The sequence below is a fragment of the Dendrobium catenatum genome, unplaced genomic scaffold (genome assembly GCF_001605985.2).
Source record: "Dendrobium catenatum unplaced genomic scaffold, ASM160598v2 fragScaff_scaffold_665, whole genome shotgun sequence".
Taxonomy (NCBI): Eukaryota; Viridiplantae; Streptophyta; class Magnoliopsida; order Asparagales; family Orchidaceae; genus Dendrobium; species Dendrobium catenatum.
In genome coordinates this window covers 2,911,642-2,933,315 of record NW_021319127.1, presented here as the reverse complement: position 1 = coordinate 2,933,315, position 21,674 = coordinate 2,911,642, and the positions used below count along the sequence as shown (strand labels likewise).

Sequence of the window (21,674 nt, the reverse complement as noted above, 5' to 3'; positions counted from 1 at the left end):
ACCACCGTAAGATGAATTCAAAGTCAATAGCTAAAGATTGCGCATTCCAACTGCCCCCCACCGCACATAGACATGCATAATGAGATATTACGCTTTTTTGAGTGAATAGTCATATTCATGCCAACCGAGTCCTCTTCCAGTTTTCCCCTCACATATGAACTTGAAATGTGAACTAAAAATGAGAAAGGAGGCAAGGAACAAGAAGTGGCTTGAGACCTGAGGTTGCATATTAGACTTTAAATTTTCTTTGTTTTTTTTTTTTGGACCTAATGTCTTCTTATAATGCCGACCCCAAATAATTGGGATAAGATTAATACTGATGATGATGATGAATGGACTTAATATCTTCTCCTTAAAAAGGAATTGACAGGAGTTTGGGAGGAGTTGCACAACTGTTCTCCAGTAATGCATAATGATTGTTGTGCTCCTCACCAAATAGCATAAGAAGATGGAGAGAGAGAGAGAGAGAGAGAGAGAGAGAGAGAGAGAGAGAGAGGAACTCTGAGAAAAAAGAAAGACATCTTGTCAGCAAGTTGGGATGGTGGATCACCTTTTGTCAGGCAGGAGGTAGAAAGAAAGAATGATGGAATCGCAGGAACTAGTGATGATGGCTAGTTCTCACCAATAATTGGGAAAACTATTTAAAATCCAGCTAGCTTTGCAAAGATTTCAGGTGGACTTTAAGCCATAGATGCCTAATTGGGATGCAACTTTTTCCCTTGCTCTTAATCTTTTATTAATGTTATAAGCGGCATAAAAAACATCAAAACAACTCCTAACAACTAGGTAATATATTAGTTTCAGCTTTTTCCTGTTTAACAGTACTTTGAACCTACAGCGATATCAAATTTCTATTCCAAATTGTAGAAGACTGGACAAAAACGATCGGAATATGTGGTTAATGTGCTCTCTCCTATCTTTGTAGCCTTAAATTCTACAAATATAACAGAACATAGGCATTTTGCACTGCTTGTAGGTTAGTTCTGAAGAGCTATGTCATTTTGTTTGATGTATCAAAAGATTCATCAACAAAACAAAACACAGTTTTTATTTACTTCCCCTTTTGTAGTAGTAAACTATTCAAACTGGCGACTCCTCGAAGAAAGCAGAAACATATCACTTCAGCATGTGCTTGATGGGGTCACATGATTCTATAAAAAAGGAATTGCTTGCAGGTTAGCATGTGTAAAATTAGGGTCCCTTAATCGAACCAAGCGAGGCGCTTAATCCACTCTCCACAAAAAAATTCAAGATCATAGAGAGTGAGTATATACATGTAATGGCATTCATTTTATACAAGCAAGTAAATTTATTCAAAGTTTTTACAGATTAAACCTGCAAAATAAATATAGTTCCACCTGAAACAAAATTATATTCTCTTTTTCATATCAATCATAGTTTGAAGTACTCTCAATACAGATCACATGATCAGAATACTCTAACAATTTCTGGATTTTCCTGATTTTATTTTTTTTGTTTTGTGGTTCAGTACTGATCTTTATTAGGGTTCAATTCTAGAATACTGATCTCAAAAATCACGTGATATAAGTGACATCTTTGTAGTATAAGTTTAATCAGCTGATCACCATCCAACAGGTTCAACTTTTGAAGCCTATCAACTGAGGCCACAAGTACTAACTACTTCTGAAACCTATTTTCCAAACCAATATCATAGTAAGAACGGAAATCAAAATTTAGGGATCATCTATCAGCTATTTAAGCGTGACATAATTACTTATGCTGACAAGACAAGTGCTGAACTCAAGCATCAGGCAGACCTTTTCTTCAAAAAAAAAAAAGAGAAAGAATTAATTTTGATTATGATTTTACAAGGTACTGTGGAATTACTTTTTGTTAATAAAGATTAGCAGAAATTAAATAATAATTTTAGAGAAAAGGATTAAAACGGTCCATTAACTCTTTATGAGAGACAAAAATAACCCTTAATTATATTAAAAAATCATTTTGGTCCATCAACTCCTTAAAAATGGACCAAAATAATCTTACCATGAGATTATTTTGATTCCTTATTGAATATTTGAGGATCAAAATTGTCCTTTAATATAGTTGGGGACCATTTTGATCCTTCATAAAGAGTCGAGGGACTATTTTGATGCTTTTCTCAATAATTTTATTACACTTGTGGATAGCTTCTATAATTCAAAAATTCATATATATTGTAGGAATCTGAAGGATGTAAGAAAGCAATTATATTAGGGCTTCAGCAGTTTCTGGTCACACAAATAGAGCATCCCAGAAAATATATTACTATTTTTAAAAATGGTGCACCAGTCAAATTGGGAAAGAGGTACTTCTTACAAGTTTTGAATATTCTTGTTATTTCAAACCCTGCAACAGAAATTTACTTCAGTACAAGAAAACGTAAAAATATAAATAGAAAAAGGCATATTGCTTAAATTAATTTTGATGAATAAACCTATCTAAACATATTATATAGTAGCAAGTATTACTTGATTTCAAGGTTCGATGTCATTTCTTTTGGTGGTCCGTGCGCAGGAGCTTACAGGTTTATTTTTCTGTTATTTTAGTGACTACTTCTTGCTGTTCCACTCCAAAAAAAATTTGAACTACAGGGTACCAATCACTCGAGGAACTCGCATTTCCAGTAGAAAAATGTTAAGGAATACTCTCACAGGGACAAAAGTAGGAAAAACTTAACAAAATCAATCCAACAAAGAAACTTAAACAAAATCAATCATCTGGTGGAATGATAATTTCAAATGAGAGGCAACAAAATCGCTTCCCCAAATTGAGAGTAAAGAGCTAGATTTCTATAGTCCACATAATTGTAAGAGAATTTTTAAGGATATATATTATGCATAGTTACATAGAATTTTCTCAAATCTAATGGGACAAGAGACGCCTCCAACCAATTCCTGATTCCACCACTATCACTCATGCTACCACATTCCAATGAGGACAATTTTCTTAACTGAAACAAATGCAAAAACATTGTTTTTAGAATGCAATTGATTTAAAACCCGAAGTATTCAATCAACCATATAATTTTAGATCAGTCCATATATGTATTGTCAAATTATTTCACTCGGATGACTGAAACGTCATAAATCACCTTGCGTAAAAGTTTTTATCACTCTTTGTAAATCATCATGACTTGCTAGCCTTCTATTTCTGTGAAGTTTACTCAATAAAGGATAGATTTACCCAAGTTGTTACCACGATAACTTAGTAATCACCTGTATTACTATGACAACAATGAACCAATCAATAAAATTTGACCAACTTTCACCCAAAAGCATTCATCCCTGATCGCAGCTAAAGCCTTGCACACTGTTTTTTTTTTTAATTTGTTGCAATGTGTTACTAATTATATTTTTTAGCACAAATACCAGTATTCAGAAGTTAATGCAGTTACACGATGAGATAAATCAGAATAATAGAACCGACCGACTTAATCTAGTTTGTGATCTAGAGATAATTAGTACACAAAACTAAACTAATCTTTGCTGTGGTATTGCAGGAGAATGGACATCAAGGAAACAAATAGTACGTTATTCCCACCATTAAAACCTCATTCTTCAATAATCTGCATGACAATGAACTATTGGAAGATACTAGGTAAACAGAAGTAAATGAAGATATAGATGATGTAATGAATCAGGGAATGGAATGATGCCAAAAGATATTCACAGATGAGGACAGGAACGCCTACTGCTATATGCTTTCGCAGACAACCCTTGTATTAACTACAAAGATAGGATACATTGATGAGACCTTAGAACTGTGCCAAAATAGCCACATAAATAGGATTATTTTTGCTGAGTGGAAATGCTGCGAAGGAAAGAGGGCAGACGTATTAGATAGCATAGAAGATCAATACAGAAAAGTCAGACATAATGACCATACAAGAAATAGAATTAGAAATTTTTAGTAAAAAAATATGATGAGTGGCACACTACTACAGTTTACTCATATCAAGGTTTGATAAAAATATGAATTCTGTTACAGTAACCTGGCATGCATGCACAGTGATTCTGACTAAAAGAAGTTAAAAGAATAAAATTTAATAAATACGCATTTAAATATGATAGAAGTAGAGTGTTCATCCAAACTTGGCCAACATATTGGGCCCACAAAAGAGACTCCTAGATGCAAAGTTCTGTGCACTAAAAAGAGCAGAACTATTGAGCATTACTTGACCACTATTAAGCAGAATTGACACATATTTTGCCCACTTGCAATCATACAAGCCCCGTGACAAATGTTTTGAAGGAAATGGAATCATGAATAATGTCAGAATGATACAAAGAATGAAATAAAGTAAACACAGTAATTAGCACAAAACTGGACCTCATTAATGACGCCAGGCTGCTGCCAAGAAATATAAATGAGATGTACTGTAAAATTGATTAAGTTTGCTGGGCCGGAAACAGCTATATGTGCAGCAGAGAAATAAAATTTGGTTACATATACATAACATTTATGTAAGAAAAGAACACATACCAGCAGACACACTTATGAAGACAGATTCAAAGCACATGCAAACAAAGAATAAGGAGTCTTACCATGGATCCAGGGAAAAAGACGATGAAGTAGAAATATGGAATCACAGGTTCAAAACAGAGGAACATCAAAAATCATTGGCCATGAGGTTTTCTTAGGGTTAGTTTGAAGGTCTTAAATTTAGTTTAAAGTTATTAGGGAATGGCCACTGCAGTAAAGGTTATCGCTGGCTGATGGGAGTTGGTGATTCTCCTCTTAGGAGTAGAATCCATATACGTACACAAAAACAATCTTAGTGTTCATGAAATCTATATTGAACACACCAGTTAAGCTTTATAACTTCACAATTTTATCCAGGTAATCCTTAAATAATTCACTTCTTCAAAAGTATCTTTGTTATCATTAGAGCAGGTGTTAGATTACAAATATAATTAACTAAGCAAACATAGAAAATAAAAACTCTTATTAAACATTACGCATTTATATACACACTTTCTACTCACGACTCTGCCCAATAATAGCAGCATAACTACTGCCAACCTTCAGTTAATAGCGAGTAATCCTCTGATTCCTTTCATTTTTCTTTCTCACTTTCAGGTTCTTACGATTATGAAATAGAGGTTGTTATTTCATTATTTCACGCACTACTTCTCCTTGTCGGTAATTTGTTTTATCAATTGCTATATTATTAGTAGAATTCAAGTTGGATGGTTGAAGTGGAGTAATACATCAGGCATGTTGTGTGATAGAAAAGTACTCTCAAACTTAAGAGAAATTCTATTAGATGACGTTGAGACCTGCAATGCTTTATAGTGCAAAATGTTGGTCATTAAAAGAGAAGCATAAGTAAAGTGTTGTAGAGATGAGGATGCTCAGGCGGATGAGTGGCATCACTCTTAGAGACAAAATGCGAAACGATTATGTACTTGAATAGGTTGGAGTAGCTCAGTGGCAGATAAGATTAGAGAGAGTAACCTTAGATGGTTGAACACATAAAATGTCGACCTTCTGATGACCCGGTTAGGAAAGTAGATGTATTGGATTTGTCCTATGTTAAGAAAGATAGAGGTAGACTAAAAAATTTGGCTAAAAAATATTAGAAATGACTATTTTTATTAAATTAAATGAGAATTTGACCCTTAACAAGACACAATGAAGAAAAATGATTCATATACCCGACTCCACAGTGGAATAGAGGCTTGATGTTGTTGTTGTGTTAACATTTGCAGACTTCATCATCATTTTGATGTGATCTAGGCTATCTGGAGGAGCCTTCAAGCATCACCTAGTGCGCCATCAAAATATAATCAAATTTTCACAATTCAATCACAACTTCAATATCGAAAGTAAATGTGAGCTCCTAAAATTTGAGCCCCGACCTCTCCGCAATTTCGAGAGTATTTTAACGAAAATGATCCAAGTCAAGCTTTCAGAAGGTAGATTAAATTGAAGATAAGACACTAAAAAAATTTCGCCCTCATTTCAAGAGGACTTTAATATCTAAATTCAGGTTTTTCATAGTTGCAACCCTTATAATTAATTAACCCTTCCGGTGACAGGAGCACTTTCAATTAAGGCAACTTGCTACATAAGACACTAAGTACCTAGTGTACACTACAGGAAAATCATTGATTTCCGGCGAAATTTTCCGGCGGCTTTCTGGCGGTCACGTTTCCGGCGGCTTTCCGTCGCTTTTCCGGCTGTTTTTTCTCACGGAATTTTCCGGCGGCTTTTTCACTTTTCCGGCGTCTTTAAAAAATTTATTGAAAATGAATAAAATTTTTACTATGTAAATGATTTAACAAAAATTTATTCAAACTTATATTAACTATTTAATTAATTCTCATTTTAAAATTAATTAGTTAGTTAATTTTTATTTTATATTAAATATTATTTTTTATTTTAAATTAATTAGTTTTATTTTTAAAAATAATTAAAAAATAATTGATTTTCGGTCTGAATATACTTTAAATAAAAAATATTGACCAGAAAAACGTATTTGCATAATCGGCAATTCGGTCGGTTACTTGAAATTCTTCACGAAGGACCGCGGTTCGAATCTCACGGCAGACGCTGGAGCGGACGCACGCGCGTGTGCGCGGGAGAGGGAGAGTAATTTTCTAGCGTAATAAACAAATAATATATTAAAGGATGATATATTAATACTTTATAGTACTATAAAATAATAAATTGGTGTATATAATATGATGCACTAACACACCTTCTTACGAAGATATGTAGTATTGAACACGTGTCGGACATGGACACGCGCCCGACACGGCTAGGACACGTGTCAAATACGGACGAAACATGTCAAATTAAAATAATATATAAATTTAAATGGACACGCGTGTCATAATAATTATTGATAAAATATTTAAAACAAATTTTCTTTCTAATATTTTCTAGTCTTTTAATTAAACAAAAGATCCCTAATGAGTCGTATATCCCTAATACTCATAATTTATCCGCGTATGCTCTAGGGTTATCCATATCACTTCGTATTCGTTGTCGTCTTCATTTACGTAAGCAGGCAAGGGATTCTACATCGTCTTCTTCATTTACATGAGTAGATGAGGCCGAAGGAGCCTAATACATCGATTGGAGCTTGCATCTTCCTTATCTTCTTTACCAACAAGACAACATATTCATGAATAATCACATATTACCATTCATTTGTCCATTATGCTAACAAAGGATGTATATTCCAGTACTTTTAAATTATCTCAAGACCGAGAATAAATTCTTCAATACTTTGACAAATAATATTTGTATCTAAAAAAAAAGATCACTATTCATTCTTTATTGCCATTGAAACTCATAACTTGATTCTTAATTGATACAAGATATTCAATATTAAATAACTCTATCCACATATAAACATTTAATTATATTAAAATGAACTAGAGATTTATTTAAACTATATTTATTTCAAATATATATCTTATTAAACATGTATAGAAAATATTTGAATACTTCTCTTACTCTTTCATTTAAAATAGAACTATGGAAGATCAATTATTTCTATTTTTCTAGCAAGATAAATTCATATTTAAGATATTTACCATCTAATTTTAAAAAAATTATAGAATATTGATCAATAATAAGAGAGATTTTGACACTCTAATCCATATATATATATATATATATATATCACACTAATCAATAGCAAAATGAATAATGACAAGAAATATTTTAATATGGCTACATTTTAGACGAGATGAAAATTTAAGCACAGGCCATAGAAAAAAGAGATTTCAAATGAATAAATAATTGCAAGAGACATTTCAGCTCATCTATATACATTTCAACATTGTATATTTTGTGTAAGAAGTATTATACATGCTGCCTTAAGGTTATTATTCTTTGCATATTTGAATGAAAAGATATTTACCCTTGCTCGTTCGATTCCAACATTCGCCTGTTCCCTCAAGGCTGTTCGATTGACTTAATTGAACATCGTCGAGCCCAATTTGAGTTCGATTGAGTCAAGTTTGGACCCGACAAAGTTTGATTAAGCTCAATTGACGCTTGTAAGCCTCTCCGAATGCGATTTAATCCAAATCGGTGTTGATTCGGGTTCAATTCCACCAAAGTAATTCAATCTAACCGAATTAAATCCAAATCAACTTGATTTGAGTCAAATTGAGTTCAATTTGTGCCCAAGTTAGACCCAAATCAGCTTAATTATTTTATAGACGGGTTCAATTTATTTTCTAAGCAATTTCCCACCCCTAATTGATGGAATGTGTGTGCTCTCCTCGATTTGGAGCGAATGTGGGCGGCGACATCTCGAGATAGAGCATTATCACAACATCAGGCAGAACACTGGATGTCTCTCGACTCCTCGATTTGCACAACTACAACAAGAACGAAGCCCCTCTTGGCCTCTCCCATTCGCATTAGAGGGAGAAGGCCCTCTCTCTAGCAGCATTGGCTCGATTCACACAGGATACCAAGGGACGAAAGGCTCCCTCTCCCGTCACTCTCGATTTGCATGCCAGATGGAACTCCTATTCCCGTCTCTCTTGTTCGGCCCACCATAGAGAAGAAGCCGACCGGATCCCCTCTCCCTCTCACTCTTCTATGTTCGCGAGCCCTAGCCGACCTCTAGCTTTCTCGCCAACCTTCTCTCTCCCACGTGAAGCAACCCTTAGCAGCTGCTAACCTCCCAACCCGTCCACCTTGGCCTCTGATCCGCTCAAAGAAGAAGTGCAACATGTGGCAGTTTCTCTCTTTCGGCTACAACAAATAAAAGTGTATGAAACAAAAAAGATAGGGGTTCTTCTTACTTGCTCTTTGATTCGATTCAAATCAACATGAAGTGGACTATTCATGTTCTAGTTGGTTGAAGATGCAGATAGAAAAAGGGGAATGAACAGTTCAAGGCTTTTTTTTTTCTCAGATGCCTCCAGGCAGCCCTCTCATGATCCAACCTGTAGCTCTCCTTTGAATCCTGCTAGGGCAGTCCAAATGAGAACTCCAAACTCGAATTCCCCTTCTCTTTGACGATCTAACACTCCCTCTTATTCAGACATAGCCCACAAAACATGGAAGAAGAGTGAAGTTTTTTTTAGCACAAAACATGAGTGATTGAGTGCAAATTTTCAGCGTAAAGATGGGGTGGAGTGCAGTTTTTTTTTTTCAACATCAAACATAGAGTATTTGCTGCAGTTTTTTAGCACCAAAAGATGCTAGATTTGCTATAGTTTCGGCATCAAAGCATGACCGATTTGCTATAGTTTTGACTCTAAAAATTGGGTGTATTTATACAAATTTCAGCAAGCAAGAGAAGTTGAGTTCCCCTTGTCCCCATGCTCTTGCTAAGGCCGGCCAAGCAAACTCCCATATGACTCCAAACCAAGCAAGTTATAGCAGATTTTGGTTAAGGTAGAGGGCTGCTCCAATTTTTCTTTCAAGAGATGATGAAGCTTCTTGATCACAATCAACCGAGCAAGGGTAAATATTTTTTTAATTCAAATATGTAAAGAATAATAACCTTAAGGCAACATGTATAATACTTCTTACGCAAAATATACAATGTTAGAATGTTTATAGATGAGCTAGAATGTCTCTTGCAATTATTTATTCATTTGTAATCTCTCTTTTCTATGGCTTATGTGCTAAAAATTTCATGTCATCTGGAATGTAGACATATTAAAATATTTTCTATCATTATTTATTTTTCTATTGGTTAGTGTGCTGATATATATTATTATATATATATATATATATATATATACATGGATTAGAGTGTCGAAACTTCTCTTATTATTGATCAATATTCTATAAAAAATTTTAATTAGAAGTTAAGTATCTTAAATATGAATTTATCTTGCTAGAAAATTAGTAATAATTGATGTATCTTCCATAGTTCTATTTTAAATGAAAGAGTAAGAGAAGCATTCAAAATTTTCTCTGCATATTTAATAAGATTATATTTGAAATAAATATAGTTTAATAAATCTCTAGCATTTAATTATAATTAAATGTTTATATGTGATAAAGTTGTTTAATATGGAATGTCATGTATCATTAAGAATCAAATTATGAGTTTCAATGACAATAAAAAATAAATAGTGATCTTTTTTTTATAATACAAACAAGGTTAAATTGCGTAACTGCGCCTCGAGCCGGTTTTCTGTGTAGCGTGAGGCGAGGCGTAAACCTCACGAACACAGAATTGCGTAAATGAAAAATTAGATTTTAGCAGAAAATAATAGCAATAGTGGAAATAAGAAAAGTAGATGCAATAAAATTATGCCAAATACAAAATCACAAAATATTAGTTTAACAAAACTCCCAATACAAAAAACATATAAAATGAAATCATATCCATCACTAAATGGGTCTTCAAGTGAATCTTCTTCTCCAATGTTATCTATGAATGTCATGTCATCTTCATCTCAACATGCATCACTTTTCTCTTCCCTGTTCATTAAGATAAAAGTAATTATTCAGTATTCATGTTCATTGCTCACTTGATCTAACTAATAAATGTATTAAATACATATAAGAAGTTGTGGAATACCTTACTTGATTGTTGTGCTAGGTCATGGAGTGCACAAACTAGTGGAGTTGCCAACTTGATCTGCTTCGCCCTCAACATCCACACTTAGTATCTTCCTAACTATAAGTCTGATAATGACAAAATCTGTCTCATCATCTATGAACCACTCATTATCAGACGACACATCATCACACACTAATGGTCCCATCATCCTTCAACCCTTATTCTAATCTCTCTCAACCTCTTGTTGTGCATAATTATATACCAGAGAGTTCATTCTGAGTGTTGATAGCCGATTTCTTCTCTTTGTTTGCACTTAGGCTATATGTACTCCAGTTCGCTCACACCCAGAAGAAGAACAATGAGGCCCAACATCTCTTACAGCAAAACTCTTTAACTCAGAGGTGGAATCACCAAATTGGATCCCATTCAACTTTTTCAAGAAAAAACATAATCAGAACTGAATAAAGTGTTTTGCATTTACCAAAAAATTATACCTGGAGATCGTTTAAAATGTTGCTTTTGCTGCATTCAATCCAAAAAAACCCTCTTTATTCCGGAACTGAACAAGCTGTAAATCTGCAAGCTCCCTATCTGCCTGCTCCAGTATTAATCTTTCCCATACAATGATATAATCCAAGCTTCACCTCAGGATTTGAAAGATTTCTTCTCTGAATTGAAAATTGAGGGTTGAGATAATATGTCGCTGCATGTAATGTCGGTGTAACTGCACATCCCACCGAGCATCAACGATATCCCAATCTCCCTATAACTTGCCTCCTCTCCTCCCAAGTTGTGGCAATCATCTCCTTGGCCCTCATCCATAGCATTATAATAAAACCATAGCTGATTTCTTCTCTGCATCCACTAAGACGTAGAACTTGCACTAAGTCGGTCTGTGCTCAAAATGGCATAGGTAACAGTAGCCCAAAATTTATCATTTAGAATTATCTTTCTATATTTCCTTCCCTCACTTTCTTCCCCCAACAGAGTTAAGCCATTCAGTTTGATGTAAAATGGCTTCCAAAGTTGCCTATCTCCATCAAGCTCTGTATGTCAAATAGAGTTGGCAAAAACCTATAGATTCACAGTGCACAAATGTATGAACTATGAAGATACAGTAGGAATGATTTGCAATGTACAAAATTAAGAACATACCTATGGTTGCAGGGAATGATTTCTTCAATGTAAGCACTTATTTCTTCCTTCACATTGTCCGGCACTTTTGCACAGGGTGCTACATTTTTGTGCGAGCATTTAGATGTTCTTCATGCGGGTAACACCTTCCTTCACCACTTTATCGCAAAAATTACATTTCAAATATACATAGCTCTTCTCTCTCCGCCGCCAATGTCAACTTGTACACTATACTTCCAAGAAAGGGTCCCTCCGCAATACGTATTCGTCTTTCTTTACCTCTAACCATGTCTCCTTAAGCAAAAATCAATACACTAAAAAAATAAAAAAACTAAACCTAGTTTCTCTTAAACTTGCAAAATACATCCTAAACTTAATAAAAATACCTAAAATCCAATTGGAGTACTCCTTTGAGGGTGCCGGAAGTTTCCACTTCGGCAGAGAGAGGCGGCGCCGGCGGAGCGGCGGGAAGCCAGCGACCGCGTGAGGGAGCTCGGAATCGCGACCTGAGCTTGCGGGAGGAGAAAGGTCGGTAATGCTGAAGTTTACGGGTTAAGAGGAGAAAAATACTTCATTTTAAGTGAGTTGGATCCCTACCCAGAGAGGCGTACGCCTCACAATGAGTTGCGCAATTTCGCCTCTGAGGCGCGCCTCAGCCCCAGTGAGGCGTACGCCTTGAAAGCCCAAAATTGCGTAGGCTATGAGGCGTTTTTGGCAGAATTGCGCAAGTCGCGCTCTAATTGCGCAATTTTTAAACAGAGGATCAAAAGTTATTGGCAAAGCATTGAAGTATTTATTCTTAGTCTTGAGATGATTTAATGTGTAAAGTACTGGACTATAAATCCTTTGTAAGCATAATAGACAAATGAATGGTAATATGAGATTATTCATGAATATGTTGTCTTGTTGGTAAATTCAAGAGGAATGTTAAGTAGATTAAAGAAGTTAATTTCCTCAATTTATTTCTTGAAAAATGCTTTTGGAGGTAGATAGTTTAATATATATATAAAAATATATATATATATATATATATATATATATATATAAATATATATATATAAATATAATATATATATAATCTGAGAGTTTTGTTCATATAAAATTACATGCTATTGATTAGATTAGTTGATCTTTACAAAATCTGAGAAAAATGTACTCTTCTTTTACATGATTTCATGGTTGATATATAAATGGTTAAATGCTAAGATTCATGTTAAAAAAAATCTAAAATAGAGCTATTTATTCTTCTTCACTGAGTATTTTTTTTATAAATTTTGTCAATAAGTGTATAACGATTTTATTGTGAAATTTCCTTTTATTAATCACCATATTAAATCTAATGCTCATCAATTTGACAATCTTTAAATTATAGAGATGAAATGCTATTATTACATAAAATTATTGTTCTTATTTAAAGTGTAAGTGTGTGATCTAAAGAATATATATAATTTATAAAGTTAATTCTTTTATATTTGAAATTGTGTATTAAAATCTACTCTAAATTTTGGTTCTTATATATTCTTATTGTAAGCAATTTTATGTATATATATATATGAATAATTCTTAATAAAAACTTATATGTGATTGTTCTTTCCATTAATTTGCATATACTCAATCTTGAGTAATAATTGTTTGCACTACTCCATATAGATTAATATTTCATATGAGCATTCCGCTTCAAGATTAATTTTAATTCTAAAAAAATGAACCTTTTCTTACTGAGATAAGAAGCATGTTTCTTATCTTTTCAAGTTTATTGAAGAATTGTGAGATGAGAATACTTAAATTTTACAATGTTATGTGTATGCAATTAAAATCTCATTCAATAATGAGATTTCATTTAGATAGATTTTGGTTTATGATGGAAGGAGTTCATGCCACATGTGAAAATTTTGAAGAAATCGAAATTATCATGTACATGTATATGTAGATTTGAAATGAATCATTGTCAATTTCAATAATTACAAACACCATATGCAATTCTAATTTTCATACTTATGGTTATTGTATTGTATTCCCTCTATCATGTGCATATCAACGATAATAAAATCACATTGTGATTTTCTTGTTTCAAGAACCAAACAAATAGAGATTTATGATGTGTATTGAGGCTCATGGATGTTACTGTCAGTTAGGCGAGGAAGCTCGGATAGATTTCATGTATGATTTTGAATTGGTCTATGTCTTAGTTGTAATTCCATCGTTAGAGAATACTGTATCTTATGAATGGATCGCTTACTCTAGTGAGTATTTTCTTAGTAATTTTTATGTTGAGTTAATATTAGGAAGCATGTTTTATATCATTATGAGAGACTGGGTTTCAACACATCCTAGTAACTCAATCTATTTAATGTTTTGATGTAAGCACGTATAGATAATCAATTAGGAGGATTACAGCATTTGGAAAGTGAATTATGTATGAATGAGCAAATTTTATATAAGGTATGATTTCTTATCATACATTATGCATGCGAATTTGCAATAATATATCATTTGTTTCTTCAATTAATAATATATAAGCATCGATATGTGATTCGTTGTTTTCGACGCTCATGTGTAATATAATGATTGTATGTTCTTCATTGTGTATATGTGGTTCTTATCTTAAATTTTCCTATTTCGGTTGGTACAATCAGAGGATAGCATTAACCATATTTTTTGCCTTTGTCATAGATGTTCTCACTATACATTCGCAAAGAGGATGTACCTTTAGGTGTATGGCTTTTTGTGATGATATTTTCTTTATGATAGACTTAGAAGAGGAGTTGAAGGGTAACTGGCATTATGGAGTCCAACCTTAGAGCTTAAAGTTTTTTTTTTTTTTTTGCTTGATGTAGATTCTTAAACGAAATTATGGAGTGTAATTTTAGTAGTAATAGATCCTATGATAGTGCGGATGTGTGACTTTGGGGCATCAGTCATTATATAGAAGTAATGTTTTAGCTATATTGGACTACTGTGTTCAGATGATGGTGAAAATAGACTTGGGGATTATTATCAGACAGAATTAATGTGGATTGGTTGGAGTGTGATCTGAATGCAATCAGGCTAGGATATGTGATAGAAATTACCGCCTATAACTTAAGGAGAATAATTCAATATAAGAATGGTAGTGCGGAGGCCTGACATCGTTAATGGTGCCGAATGTTGGCATTTAAGAAACATTAAACTACAAGTTTAAGTGTGGCGTTAATGAGGATACTCAGTGGTGATGAGTGCTTACTCTAGAGTAAGATAACGAACAATGAGACATATACTATTGAAAAGGTTGAGTTGGCTAGATAATAAGATTAGAGAGAGCAGCTTAGATGTTGGTCAATAAGTACGCGCCTTCAATGACCGGTTAGGTGGGTAAGTATAGATTTGACTTATGTTAAGAAAGGTAGGGTAGACCTAAAAGACTGTTAAGAAATAATTATGGAATGAATTCTTATTAATTAAACGAGAATTTGACATTTATGACACAATAGGAGAAAAAGCATCATGTAGCACCCCACTGTAGTGGTATAAAGTTGTTGTGTGTGTTGTATGTATCGTAAGGTATAATCATACTAACATCACTAAAAAAAATTTGGAATAGGATAAATTTCTGGAACATAAGTAAAAAAATGACTCTATTGTTTGTTAGGGGTACCATTTCATGTATAGAATCATACAAAAAGTCATTTGTTTTACAATCTCCTCATTGACATGTAGTTTAGATGTATCTTCGGGGTTGATAATAAGAAGTCTACATGTAAACAATATTCAATTTTTATGTTTCATGTGTTATGTAGTAAACCACACTGTTAGTGTATCTCCCCTCTGATTTAGTTTGGTAAAACTCTACATTTATTTATGTTAGAAATGTGTCATATTCAGTAAGCTCTCATGTGTTTCATTAAACTCTAATGTTCCTATAGTTTGGTTATCTTTCATATCTCATGATAGTAATGTATCAACTAGTGTTGTAGAAAAATATATAACAAAAAAATCTTTCGTATATTTGTTATAGTGCTATTCTTTCTATGGCTTCATGTTAAAAAACTCTTACTGTATCTTTATTAATAATTTGGATATGCTTATATGTTCTGGTAATCATCACAAATGTTGATAATATTTTGTTACCTTAGATGTTTTATTTATTTGCTTCTCCTTTGAACAATTAGCCTACTCTCAACTCCATGTCTGTTGCATTTTCATTGCTTGCGAGTACTTGAGCTTTTTGCATGCAAGGTGCTCAGTTAGGGGTGTTCAGTTGGGCATCCTTTCGCTAGAGGAGAAGCCACATCTATCACGTTATGAACCGCTACTTGAGACCAGATCTCTGTATAAATGCGAAATTGTATACACTTTCACACACTTATGACTTTGTTTACTTCTCTTGACATGTAACGTTAAAACCAAAAAAAAAAATCACTCACTTACCCTCCTTGCCGAACATCGTCTAGCCGCGCTCCCAGCGTCGTCGAAAGATCTATTCGCCTACGACATCTCTCGATCCTACCCCCCTCTACATTATAAACGAGAGAAAAGCCTCGGGATCTCTGTTCCCATACCGATCCTCTCCCCCTCCCTCGGCCAACGCTCTCCGATCTCGATCCAAAGAGAAGAGGAGAAGAGAGAGAAAGAGAGAAGATAGAGAGAGTATCTTTCTTTCCTACCTGAGCTAGAAACCCTCCTACTCTCCCTTGCCTGCTTCTTCGCTCTCCCAGTTGGATCTGGAAAGCCACAACCATTTGACGTAAGCCAATCAACGAGTGCCGGTACTATTAATTAACTTTCTCCTATTGTCATATCTTCTATCGGCACCATTCGTCTACTCACTTTGTTCCTCCCCGACTCTCCCTTCTTCCGATCGAGGCAACAACAAGCTCCGTGTGAAGGTAATCCTCCCTACCGCGCTTCTCGCCAAATCCCGTATCAAGTTAAACGGGGATTTATTATATATATATATATATATATAATATTTAATTATATTAATTTTAATATGTAATAATGAATTACTTATTTAGTTATAATTTTAATTATAATTAATAGAAAAAATGATTTTTAATTAATTATGAATAATTAAATTTATTCATAATTAATTATTTCATTTTTTAGTTATTAATTATCATTAATGTAGTTAATTATAATTAATTAAATTAAATTATTATAATTATAATTAACTAATGTTAACTTAATTAAATATACATGTAAAACATTGCTACTCCTACCTCGGTCCACGAGCCTCCCTTGCCTCAATCCACGAGCCGCCGTCGGACTTTAAGGTATAAGTTCCTAAATTAAATCCCGCCCTCGACGTGCCCGACGCGCCGGTGGACCCCCTATACGCGCTCTTGTAGCACGGTGGGAAGAAATCCAGTGCGACATGTATGATCGTACTCGGACCTAATTTGAACAAAAAAAAGAACAAAAGACGGACTCCAATATAAGGTATAAGTTCCTAACTTAAATCCCGCCCTCGACGTGCCCGACGCGCCGGTGGACCCCCTATACGCGCTCTTGTAGCACGGTGGGAAGAAATCCAGTGCGACATGTATGATCGTACTCGGACCTAATTTGAACAAAAAAAAGAACAAAAGACGGACTCCAATAAACAATGACTTGTGGACCAGAACCTAAACTCAAATGATTTCTAAAAGTTCAAACCCAAATAAAATAAAATCAAATTGGGATCAAATCCAAATGAAAGTGAACATGCAATTGCACTTGCAAAGACCTCAGAAGACTTTGAATCCGGACAAAGAACTTGAACTCACACTTAAACTCTGCTATACAACATTAAGTGGGGGTTGTAGACTCGATGAACCCGAGTCTAGATGAAACCTAACTCGAACTCAAACTACAAGACCTCGATGCAAGTACGCTACAATAATCTCTACAAACGCCTGTTGATAGAAGAAGGCAATACTATCAACTGATAGTAGAAGATCCGTCCTCACAAACAAATGCAATCAACAAACTCACCCGAGATTGGTAAAAGGGTGGATATGATGCAGAAACAATGGGTCTTCTACAAACATTTTTAGGAGGTCGTAGTAGATGCAGCAGTCCCCTGCAAATAGATACTTGTGGATAACAACAGTGTATTGTAAGTACAATGAATCACTGTGGACACAAGTACAGATATCACCTACGACAGTAGTGATCAAGATCTTCAAGTACGTCGGGTACAAGAGCAACCCGGTGTATGAAAGAGGACCGTCCCCTGTAAACAAGTACAATTAGCAAAACCCACCTGAGATTGGTGACAGGTGGATATGATGCAGAAAACAATGGCTCTCCTACGAACACTTCTAAGAAGTCGTATTGGATACAATGAGTTCCCTGCAAATGAACATAAACCACTTGTGGATAAAAATAGTGGATACAACATAGGTATAACGAACCACTGTGGCACAAGTATAGATATCACCTACGACAACAGTGATTAAGATCTTCAAGTATGTCGGGTACAAGGGCAACTCAACGTACGAAAAAGAACACCTCCTGGTGGAATGGAAGAGATGTTTGAGCAAATTCGAACTAAACTTCTTGGTGATCCAAAGTTTCTGCCTGATCCTGTATTTAAGAAGAAAATAATTTTGGCATCCACAAATATCAAAGATAACAAGTCTACTACACTAAAGAGCTTGAAAGAGTCTTTTTCAAAGCTACGGTTACAAACTTCAAAAAGACTCCCTGTTTAATGAGAAAAAGGGGAGTCTACATCAAGATGATGAGATGCCTCATGACATCCTGATAATAACGCCATCGGATCTGCAACACTTATGAAAGCAGACAGAAGGCGTCTACAATCTACAACGCATCGCTACCGGATCCGCAACATTCGTACTAGCGGACATAATGCGTGTATAAATTCCCAAATGAAATATTGTGCATTCAAACAATAATTATCCGCACAACCAAAATATGATAAAATACCCCTGCACGTGCACTATAAATTGTATACACATAGGTACACTAAAGGGGAAAATATAATCTCGACCCGCATAGGCCTCGGCGAGCGTGTTATTGGTACTCACGTGACGCCTAGGGATGCTGTGCGGGTCGATAAGTGAATTCAAGTTCGAAACCCGATCCTTCTATATGGATCAATAGGAGTCGACAGGGTTCGGACCTTCAAACAAATACACGGTTGTGGGGACCAGTGTATTTGTTTTAATATATTCATTTAAGACCTCCAAGGCCCAAAATCAAGAGAATTCACTAACAAAGGCATAAAACCTGTGAAACCCAATCCTCCTAAGCAGATAAATAGAAGTATACAGGGTTCAAACTCTTGGATAAATATGCGGCCACGAAATTGACCGGAATATTTATTTTATACATTCATATTAGGCCTTGAAGACCTTTAACAAAGGAAATTCACAAACAAAAGTATGAAGCCTACGAAACCCGATCCCCTATCGGCAGGTTGATAGGGTCGACAAGATTTAGTCAATGAATGACCCAACACCCCGATGATGGTCGTGTTAAATGCAAATCTCAACCGGAGGGGTCCATTCCAAATACTTCAAATGCCCACCAAAAATTCAAAACTCTATAAAGTCCAAAACCTAATAAATCCCAAATTCCAATATATTCAAAACTGAAATCAAACCATCAATGCTTAAAGCAAAATTCATTCATCATCCGCAACAGTTTGTCGGGGTGGACAAATTAAAATATACTTCAACTCACAAAGAGCCAAATGCCTAGTCGAAAATATCACTATGATTCATTCTCAAACCAATCTCCTGCCAGTAAGGACGTGGTACATGTCCTCTAACCGACGGTTTTGCTGCCAAATGGCACCGCAGGATAAACAGTTATGACCCGGGATCCTCTGAACCGAGTGATTTTGCCGCCAAATAGCACCACAAAATACCGGTTATGGCCAGAGCCGATACGCTCCTTACTGGCATCAAATCCTTGAGATATGAATCTATATGTATGATCGATAGGGCACAAATCCCTCTGTTAGCTAAGGTAGATTCAAATTTGTCCCATTAGACAAACATTTCCCCCGGGTCTATAAGATCCCCTTGGATGAAGTAATCCATGGCTGCCGACAATGATCCTTCTATCAGGTTGGGTCGACTACCTCCTCTGACTAAGTAGACCAGGGACCACGATGGCCCGGGATGACGGAACCATGGGATCTTGATCGGGTCTATCATCCATTCCCCCACCATCCGCTTTAAGTGCAAGATGGAGAAATTTCCAGTTTTAAATATAAATCCTTTTCAAATTCCCAAATCCAAACTCATTGCTGCTACTATATGTCAGATAATGCATATCTCTACATATCTAATTGATGACTAGCCTTAATTGAAAGTTCTCTCTTATGATCGGGAGGGGTAATTAACTATAGGCTATGTTGCACGGATACTCCTATTTACGAGGCGTGCTGTATCGGATACGTATCGGATACGGCCTTGCCGTGTCCGATTAAAATATTATTCAAATTTAACTGGACACGCGTATCGGATACGCGTGTCCTATTAAAAAAAAACACTGAGCCACGATTTACCCTTTTCTTTTCGACTTTCCACCGTTTTCGCTCAAAACACGGAGCAACATTTCAAAGAGCTAGGTTTTTCGTTTCCACACACATGTTCATCTTCTTTGTTATAGTTGAAGGAGCGGCTCAATGACGCGAGCATAGAAGCAAACAAGATCATCCTTTGTCGACAAAGAGGCTTGACGACGCGAGCATTAAAGTTGATAGGATCATCCTTCGTTGACGAAGCAGCTCAACAACGCGAACAGTGAAGGCGACGTGAGCAGTGTAGGTTCGTTTTCTTCATCGTTCTTCGTTTTCTTAATCATAGGCTCGGTATTGAAACTTGGTACCGCTTGGTACCGAAAGTTACTGGAACTCGGTATTGCTCGGTACTCGGTACCGAGCAGTATTGGAACTTGGTACTGCTCGGTATTGGAACTCGGTATTGCTCGGTATTGGAACTCGGTATTGCTCGGTACAACTCGGTACCAAGCGGTATTGGAACTTAGTACTGCTCGGTATTGGAACTCGGTACCGCTCGGTATTGGAACTCGGTATTGCTCGGTACAACTCGGTATTGCTCGGTACTACTCGGTACCGAGCGGTATTGGAACTCAGTACTGCTCGATATTGGAACTCGGTACTGCTCGGTATTGAAACTCAGTATCGCTCGGTACTGTAACTTAGTATTACTCGGTACCGCTTGGTATTGCTCGGTATGGAGGGGTGCCGAATGGTACCAAGCGGCACTGAGAAGCTAAAATATGCTCGGTATCGCTCGGTATTGCTCGGTATGGAGGGGTGCCGAATGGTACCAAGCGGCACTGAGAAGCTAAAATATGCTCGGTATCTTTCCAGGTCGAACCCCGCCAGGGGGCAGCGCCCCCTTAGACCCCCGGCAGAGTCGCAATATATCTACACTTTCACTTAAATTTTTTCATGTTTCAACTAAAGAATGGCTTTAAGAGGATCCTCAAAGAGTTTCTCCACAGAAAGATTTAGAAATTTCAAATATGAGGAAGACATGTTTGAAGCGTTATTTTCCAAATGAGGAGGAGAGAAGAAGTGTCAATATTGAGCTTGCTAAATTTTTTGGTTATTTAGAGGACTTTGGTGACCAAGAGTCATTGCGTGATAGGTGGAGAATTGATCCGAAAATGTGGTGGATTATACATGGAGCTTCAGCACCTCTACTTCAAACAATCGCCATAAAATTGCTTGGCCAAGTTTCATCCTCATCCTGTTGTGAAAGAAATTGGAGCACATACTCATTCATCCAATCAATGAAGAGAAATAAAATTACTCCACAACGGGCTGAAGATTTAGTTTACGTGCATACAAACCTTCGACTTCTCTCAAGGAAAACTCCAACTTATATGGAAGGAGACAACAGGATGTGGGATGTTGCTGGAGATGGATTTGAATCTCTTGAGGATATGGGAATATTAGAAATTGCTAATCTTTCACTTGATGAGCCTGAATTAGAAGCTATGATATTTATTGAAGATGATATAGAAACTCAAAGACAAACCACTGAAGAAGCTAATCCTATCATTCCTTCTATTGAAT

The 21,674-nt window shown here is 35.6% G+C and overlaps 1 protein-coding gene across 2 annotated transcripts in view; it reads right to left on the bottom strand.

Annotated features, from left to right (window-relative positions):
* LOC110092142 (protein RICE SALT SENSITIVE 3) overlaps nt 1-21,674 on the bottom strand; it is a 58,780-nt gene that overhangs the window by 16,634 nt on the left and 20,472 nt on the right. The window lies entirely within an intron of this gene.